This window comes from Pteronotus mesoamericanus, unplaced genomic scaffold, assembly GCF_021234165.1.
Source record: "Pteronotus mesoamericanus isolate MK-2021 breed Mesoamerican mustached bat unplaced genomic scaffold, CSHL_Meso_final contig_116, whole genome shotgun sequence".
In the NCBI taxonomy this organism is placed as follows: Eukaryota; Metazoa; Chordata; class Mammalia; order Chiroptera; family Mormoopidae; genus Pteronotus; species Pteronotus mesoamericanus.
Window position 1 is genome coordinate 43782307 of NW_026555027.1, and position 9018 is coordinate 43791324.

The following is a 9018-nucleotide window of genomic DNA, read 5'->3' on the forward strand; positions in this document are numbered from 1 at the left end:
CTCACAAACACTTCTATTTTCAATGAAATGTGTCTTAGAACTATCTGAGGAGCTTTTAAACACACACACCCTTCCATAGGAGTGGGAGGGTGTGAGTGTATTCATTTTCAAAAAGCTCAACAAATGATTTTCTACTCACGCATTTCCTGGTGGCCTCGGGGCTATACACTTTTGGATACAACTGGGGACCAGACCTGCAACCCAGGCACGTGCCCTGACCAAAAACCGAACTAGTGACCTTTCCCTTTGTAGGATGCTGCTCAACCAACTGAGCCACACCGGCCAGGGTGATAATTACATGTTCTTGCTTTGTGAAATTAGCAGATGTCCCTGCATAACTACTTCTTTCCTAGGGTTCCATGCACATTCTCTAAGGCACAGTAACTTCCAGAAAGATCTGATGAAGCCTTCATCTTCCAAGTCACCCATTTTCCCTGAAAAGTACTTGGAACTCAGATTTAAAACCATTCATCTAGACATGGTTGTTAAACAGGCACTTCTCCCCTAAGTTAGGCCTAACTTCCTCCCTGCCTGGAGCCCGTAAGGCATCCCTGGACAAGGGCAAAGCAGGACACTTTGCTGGGACGCCTCTAGCCACAGCCTCTCACCTGGGAATGGTCACCTGCCATGAACAGTATTCAAAACCAAGAACCAAGGTGTGGGCCAAACTCCTGTAAACTCAAGGGTTTGGGGGCTCCTGGTGATTCCCCGGAGAAGAGTGCAGAAGAGGAACATGGAACAGGTGTGGACTGCTTGGGGGGACTCCTCCTCTGCCTCGCTGTCAGTCTTCTGCTGCAAGGTAAGATGGGGCAAGAACAGGGAAAAATGGGAATGCAGTTCTGGACAAAATCCAGAAACTCTACATCCTCCAGAACTAGGATGCTTCTACACTAGCTGGGTTAAGCATTTCCTCTCTTTGTAGTATGTGTGTTTTTGTTTTCTTTGTGGACAAATGAAAACCCCATTTCCCTGATCAGTACACAGTCCCTCTCTCATTTGCCTGCATAGGCATCTACCAAACTGTCTGTCCTACCATTTTACCACCTCTCCAATACCACCCCTGTATAATATCCAACTTCTCCTTTCTACCAAAATATAGTAACTGTGGCCCTGGTGTGGCTCAGTGGGTTGGGCGTCATCCCACAAACCTAAAGGTCACCGGTTGGAATCCCAGTCAGGGCACATGCCTGGGTTGCGGGCCAGGTCCCTGGCTGGAGGTGTGTGAGAGGCAATAAATTAATATTTCTCTCTCTTTCTCTTTCTCTCTCTTTTTTCCCTCTCCCTAAAAATAAATAAATAAAATATTTTTTAAAGATACTGTAACTGTAAACAGGGTAGCTTGGTCCTATTAACAGTACCATAACTCCTTACCCACCTCACATGGAAAGACCTTGTAGAAGAAGAGTATGGAGGGAAAAGGAGAATATTTGCTTTCCCTAGTATCTTTCTCCTTAGTTTGGATATGTACCTTATGAGTTAACTGACACGGAGAGATAGGAGAAGAGGCATGGAAAAGAACTTGCTGGGCTATAGTTACAGGAATAACCATAGAGCCATCCGGGGTTGGATCACAGGTGAGGTGGGGAAAAGGGCTTTTACATTTTATCGTATAGCTTCACCAGCCACATGGTGAATGATCAATGAGATCTTCTCAAAATGGTGATGATGAAGATGTCTCCTACTGATCTCAGAGGAAGTCACTGAATTTGAGAAGGGCACAGAACAAACACACAACAAGTAGTCAGTAAGTTCACATACAACTTCCTTAAGTCTCCACATATTTTACACAGCACTTATGTTTACATCTCTCCAAAATTCTCCTTTCAGGAAAGTGGGAAGGGATAATTGAAAAAATATTTTAGGGAAATTTTAATTAATGTCTATGAGGAAGAATCATAATAGGGCTACAGTGAAAAGAATATGGTCAAACAAGAGCCAAAACTTTAAGCACATCTAAATGTTGTAACTCTGGAAGGAATAAGATTCCCCAGGGAGGCTGTTTGCATACAGATTTGGGTAGTCTTTACATGGGAGAAAAAGCACAGGAAGAAAGGGCTGAGCCCTGAGCCCTGAAAGGTCAGCTCACCACATCACCTTCCGCCATTTGCCTACCAGACCAGCCCATCCTCCCAGCCCTGGCAGTAAGAGCTTGGCCTTCGAGAAGGAGGGGCTCACAAGCCTCACCCCATGTCCACATTTTCTTTCTTTGCCAAGAGGCTCTCAAACCCTGGCACTCTTCTCACTTAGGAAATATAAAAACCCTATTTCTACCTCCTAAGGTCTCAGCTCTCTACAGGAAGGGCAAACACACCATCAACTGCTTAGGTTTTGACCAGCATAGGGTGGACCCTGTTGCCTTCCAGACTGTGTTTAAACAGAAGGACTTCCATCCAGTTATCCATTACAGCATCCCCACTGAGGTCAACATCTCCTTCACTCTGCCATCCTGGAAGTAGTGAGTTCTGACTACATTCTTTCCATAGGCTGCTAGTAGGGAACAAGGAGTCTTTACCCTGCTAACCCAACTTGGCGTTGGTCCACTGGAAAGCAGTGAGACCCCTGAATGGATGTTGCACGAGTTAGATGTTCATCCCATGGGGTGGAGAGACATGAAGGTTAATGCTGCAGTGATATTTCTGCAGGGTACCTTTGTCCTTGAGTCCTGCCCTGATGGGAATATTCTATAAAGAACATATTCCCAATGGGTCCCCATACTGGTTTTTTCCCCTACAATTTCCATACAACATGCATTTTTCTGACCCACCTTTCTTTTGGAATTTGTGAATGAAATGTTAAACTGTCGCATGGGACCACTTAGGAAACAAAGGCAGGAGGCAGACTAGGGCCTGATTTCACGGCATTAATCATCCTGGATGTTTTTGTGTGTGTGTGTCAGATGCACAACTTCAGCTGCTGATGTCATTTCTGTGGTTAAAGATGATGTGTAATTTCATCTTTCTTATATCTCTTTCCCCTTTTATTTTTCTGGCTTTGAAAAATCACATTTGTTGCATTTGGCAGTGCCCAAGAGAATAGACACATCTAACTATAATGGAGCCAGTAGTTTTCTGGGTGTCAAACAACTTTGAAAGACGGATGGAAAAATATGGGAAGAAGGAGGACAATACAGTTAGTTGGAAGCGCCCAAGGAAGCTTCAGGGCCCAAATATATCTAGCACCCAGCTTAAGATTTCCCTGAATGGAAACCAGTAAGACTTTGTTAGGTAGAGAAAGGGAAGCACTATCATGAGGATAAGAATACAAATCAGAGTTCAAAAGAAAATGAGCTAAGAAAAAATAAAAAAAAAAACAGCATGAATAGCAACGTGCATAGTATGATCCTGTCTGTATAAATAAAAATGAATGCTGGAATATGTATTAATTTTTTTCTAGAATGATACACAAGAAATTGTTAATAATGGAACTGAGCTGGGGATATGAACAGAGTTGGAATGAGTTGAGAAGGAAAAAGATTGCTTTTTATATTTTAACTTCCTGGAATGTTTGAATTTTTATCATATACCCATGGTATATACCTTTAGAAAAAACACATACATAAGTATATATTTTTGAGGGAACAGAAGGGCAGGAGATGCTGACATAAACTAGCTCCAGATTTCAGCCATAACCATCCATCTGTGCCCTGTGTCCTAGACCTGGAATAATCCATTCATCAGCTGGGACCCAGAAGAATGTGGTAATATCGATAAACTCACTGTGACAACTGAGAACCTGTAGCTTCCAGACATCTCCATTGTGGAATCAGGGGTATCAGGGCTGCGGAAGCTGGAGGGAAGACCTTTTGGCAAGGAGCAGACTAGAGCAGTGGCAGTGCGGGGCAAACCCACTCCATGGGCCCACTAAGAACGTATTACAGAGAGGAGTATAATCACAGCTCATCAGCTTCTCCCCTCGACTGGGAAAACAGTGGGCACAAAAGATGGCAGAATGGCCATATGGGCAACATTGGGGAGCCTTGCCTTAAGAGGGAAAGTTAAACTGATACGAAACCAAAACATTTATTTCCCTCCCCTCCTGCCACCTAACATGGATGTGGATCAGACCCTGGAAGGCCTCTCTGCACATGTCACTAATGATGGTCACACTGTGTATAACCAACCAATGCAGGTGACCAGCATCTGTAGCCTGGACATCTTCTACTTCCCCTTTGACCAGCAGAACTGCACACTCACCTTTGGCTCTGTCCTCTACACAGGTGAGTGGTGGCGACGGTTCCAGTTTGGGGTAAAATAAGATCAACTAGTGGGGTAGCAAAAAAGTACACACAGCCAAAGTCATTTTAATGCATAGAAAGGGAGAGTCAAGTATTTGCTAACCGGGATGGTGTGGACGGTGAGGTGGGATACTTAGTCAGGGACAAGACTTCCTGCCTGAGAAAGCCCAGCATGAAAAGCAGGCAACGGAGCAGAAGGGAGTGACAGCATAGGGCAATCTGAAAAAGGGAGCCAAATCAGTTTTCTAATCCATCTCTCTGAGCCCTGCACCAGTCGGGACTGAAAGTGAGTTGAATGAATATTTGTCTCCCCTACAGTGGAAAACATGTTGCTGGGCATGGAAAAGGAAGTGTGAGGGATAGAGGACACCTCGTGTGACATTGTCCGCACACAAGGGCAGGGGGAGTTCCTGGGCATCGACGAGGCCACCCCGAAGATGTCTGTGGGCTCCAGTCTTTTTGACCAGATCATGTATTATGTAAGCCCAGAGACTCTGGCATGGATGTCCGCCCCTCGGATCTCCATCCTGGGGCCCTTCTAAGTTCCAGAGCCCCTCGCTTCTTGCTCCAAGACCAGAAAGCACCATAACTTTCAGGCTTCCTCTCTCCTGAGTCCCCCAAAGCAACCCCCTTTCTGAACCTATCAGCTCTGGTCTTGGTTTACTTTCATGGGTATAGGGGAATCTCTTTCTTTAAGTTTTTATTTATTTATTTATTTATTTATTTTTAGACAGAGGGGAAGAGAAGGAGAAAGAGAGGGAGAGAAACCGCAATATGAGTGAGAAACACCAATCAGTTGCCTCTCATACACACCCCAACTAGGGACTGAAACTGCAACCCGGGCATGTGCCCTGACCAGGAATAAAACCCGGCAACCTTTTGCTTTGTGGGACAACACCCAACCAACTGATCCACACCAGTAAGGGCAGTATGGGGAAGTAATCTGCTCCTTATCATCCAGCCCCAGAAATAGCCCCTGTTGCGATGAAGACACCAAGAAGATAAGGGGTTGGAGTCCTCCTTAGGTCTCTCTTAAGTCTAACTTCACCTGGCTCTCTGCTCTCTCCTCCCCACCAGGTGGCCATCAGGCGCAGGCCCAGACTCTATGTCATGAACCTTCTGGTGCCCAGTAGCTTTCTGGTTGCCATCGACGCCCTCGGCTTCTACCTGCCAGCAGAAAGCAAGAACAACGCTCCATTCAAGATTACCCTTCTGCTGGGCTACAATGTCTTCCTGCTCATGATGAATGACTTACTCCCTGCCAGAGGCACCCCCCCTCATCAGTACGTACACCTTTCCCTAACTGGTAGATAATGAAAAGAAGAAAAAAAAAGGAGGCAGGGTAAGCAGGTGACCTAGCTAGAGCTGCTGAGCAAATAAGACAAAAAGGAGAAAGAAATCATCTTAGAAAGCGGTCTCTGTGTGAGACAGAGAAAAGGAGAGAGGGGAGTTGGTAGTTCCCCTGGACATGCCTCACCCAGGTGTCTACTTTGCCCTTTGCCTGTCACCGGTGGCGCTCAGCCTGCTGGAGACCATCTTCATCATCTACTCGCTGTACCTGGCCGCCACCCAGGTGCCCCCACTCTCTGCTCCTCTACTGCACCAGCCCGATGAAATGCTGCCTCACTGCACTCTGGAAGGAGAATGTGGGCCCAGGTCTCGTCCCTACTCACATGCCTGGTAAGGGAAGTCAGCCCTGCCCGCACTCTCTCAACTTTTGCAACACCCCACTTCTCTAATTGTGTTTCCTTTCCACTTCATGGTGAGTACCTGTCTTCTCCACAAGCCTGAAAGAGCCCAAGGAGCTGGTACGGAAGATGCTGAGACCCAGAGAGGCGAGCTAAATGGGGGTTCAGGATTGACAGGGGCCCAGCTAACGGACCTGCGGGTACAGTTCAGCCTCACAATGGACACCTTCCTCTTTCGCTTCTGCCTGCTCTTCTTGGCCTCCTCTATCGTCGCAGTCTTCGTCCTCTGGAACACCTAGGAGCTGATGCCCTGGTATTCAGGTTTCCTCAGCCTCCACTGACCATCCCAGACCCTGCTCCTTTGCATATGCACTCCCATATGCGAGTCCCAAATGCGCCCACGACCCCTGCTCCAGGCCTCCCTGCTCCAGTCACTGCTGACTCTCTCAGAAACAGGAAACACTGTCCCCCAATAGGATGGAAAGTGGTGCAGATACTTTAGAAAACAGTTTGGCAGTTCCTCAAAGTGTTGAACATAGAGTAACTATATGACCTAGCAATTCCATTCCTAGTGTAAACCCAAGAGAAATAATAACATATGTTCACACAAAAATTTGTACTCAAATGTTCATAGCAGCATTTTTCATAATAGCTAAAATGTGTAAACAAACCAAATGTCTATTAACTGATGAATGGGTAAATAAAATTTTATGTATCCATACAATGGAATATCATTCTGCTATAAAAAGAAATGAAGCACTACTACATGCTACAACATGGATGAAACTTGAAAACATGAAAAAAAAATACAGTCACAAAAGACCCCATATTATACCATCCCACTTATACGAAATGTTCAGAATATGCTAATCTATAGCTATGGAAAGTAGATTAGTGCTTGCCTGGGCCTTGGTGGGGGAAGGGGCAGGTGGATGAGGAATGACTGCTGAGGGTTACAAGGGCGGGGTTGATAAAAATGTTTTAAAATTAGATTGTGGTAATGGTTGCATAACTCTGTATTAAATATACTAAAAACCATTGAATTTTGTGCTTTTCTGGTATGGAAACTATATCTCAGTAAAGCTGTTAAACAACAATAAAATAAATAAATAACCCCACTGCAAAATTCTCTTTGTCCACCACTTCCCTCTCGCTTATTTTCTCATTCACTGCTCCCCACTGCCATCTCCTCGAATCTCTGATTGCTGGATCCATACATTCATCTTTCATCAGCGTTTGCCCCTGCCCTCCTCCACCATCCATGACCCCCACGGGGCTCAAGTAGACCTCCGCTCCCCACTCACCTGTCGGGTGTTCATGCTTCCTCGATGTTAACATCACCCGCTTCAGTTCAAACATAGCTCCCACCACCTCTAACTAAATGAAACTCTCCCAGCCAGACAAGCTCAGGGCTCCTTAACAGAAGATGGAGATTCAGACATTATACCTAAGACAGTAGTTCCCAGAGCCTTGAACAAGTTCGCATGGGGATGGAGGAGGCTGGGGAGTGCAATGAAGACCAGCAGCCCTGCTTCACTTTCTGCAATTGAAGGTGAAACACAGGGCTTGGTAGCTGATGGCCCCGTTGTGCAGCGGGCAGGTGAAGCTCCTGTACATGCAACACGCCATCAGGCTTAAATGAGAGCTTCTGCTTCTATGGACAGTCCAGTCACTTGGTTCCCAGAATAACAACATGGAATGAACAAATGAGTGAAGCATTCATTCATCCATTCATTTCTCTAATCTTTACTAAGTGCTTATTTATAAACTAGGCATTTTTTTTCCTAACTGCTGTGGAAATGGCAATGAATAAGACAGATAAGAGGAGAGTGATTTTCTAAAATAACGAACTAAGTAAGATGATTTCATGTACGGGTAATTGTTCTGAAGAAAATAGAAAAGGGTAATAGGACAGATAATGACACACAGACACATCCTGTCAAGGATGTTCCAGGAAGGCCTCTCTGAGAAAGTGACATTTATGCCAGCCCAGAAATGAATGGGGAGATAAAGATGAGATATACCCTGGGAGGTCACAGTGGTCTATCCATGAGGGAGGCTGGGACGAACTGTAACAGGCACTACATTTATAGACGTGATCAGGGTAGTCGGGTTCTTAGGATGAGCGAGGTGAGAAACTGGAGGGAGAGTCCCATGTTGGTTAATTGTCGCTATTGTGTAATGTTTAAGAGTTGTAAGGGTAAGCATTTATAATCCACTCAAAGCATTTAGAACAGTATCTTTCAAACAGTTTTGATCACAGAATCTATTTTACTAATCCATGCATGTTGCCTCATTCAAAAAAGAACTGGTGATAATACAGACTTAAAAAGGAAAAGTTGCAACAAGCATTGCTAGAATTACATATGGATTTGCTTACTAGATACTACAGAAAAGAATATGAGTTTACACATGTCTTTTTAATTATAAAGCAATGCTGAAGAACTTTAGGGAATATTTTTATTATACTTATCTTGACATTATATCACAAGTTACTTAACTAGCTTGTACCCTCTGAAACTATATCACCAATGTGATGTCACTGCACAGGCCGATTTGGGGGAATTTTATACACCCACTTTAACAGTAAGAAATAGAGACCCAACCACAACGCAAAACGACTTTGGATGAAAATATGGATTGCAACGCCCTAAACAGGGAATCAAACAATCCACGTGACATTAAATAGATGATGGATAACAAAACAAAGCTAGCAGTTTATTACTAAAAAGCATGAATAGCACCTCAGGTCAGCGCTGTTGATGCACTAATTATAAAAGCCCTGGAAACCGAGAATTCCAGTAGTCCCCGTCTGCCTGCAGGCAGTTTAGTGACATTCCCAGAGGCTACAGGATCTTAGTAGAATGCCAGATTTGAATCTTGAGGACACTTGGGTAATATGCAAATTTGGGTGTACCATTGCCTCATTTTAGCAGTCCCGAATTAGTGTGTTCGTAGTAATAAGTAAAGCTAAAAGTCCTGAATAAAGGACTTCCTTCAGCACTTCAAGGGACCCTTACTGCCCTCTAGTGGGGACCCTACTCAGGCCTCTCTGAGACCGTCAGCGACCTTAGGATCTGTGCAAACCACGTAATG

The 9018-nt window shown here is 44.8% G+C and overlaps 1 pseudogene; it reads left to right on the top strand.

Annotated features, from left to right (window-relative positions):
• Positions 1-733: 733 nt before the first annotated feature.
• Positions 734-6221, top strand: LOC129072340 (5-hydroxytryptamine receptor 3C-like; annotated as a pseudogene).
• The last annotated feature ends 2797 nt before the right edge of the window (positions 6222-9018 follow it).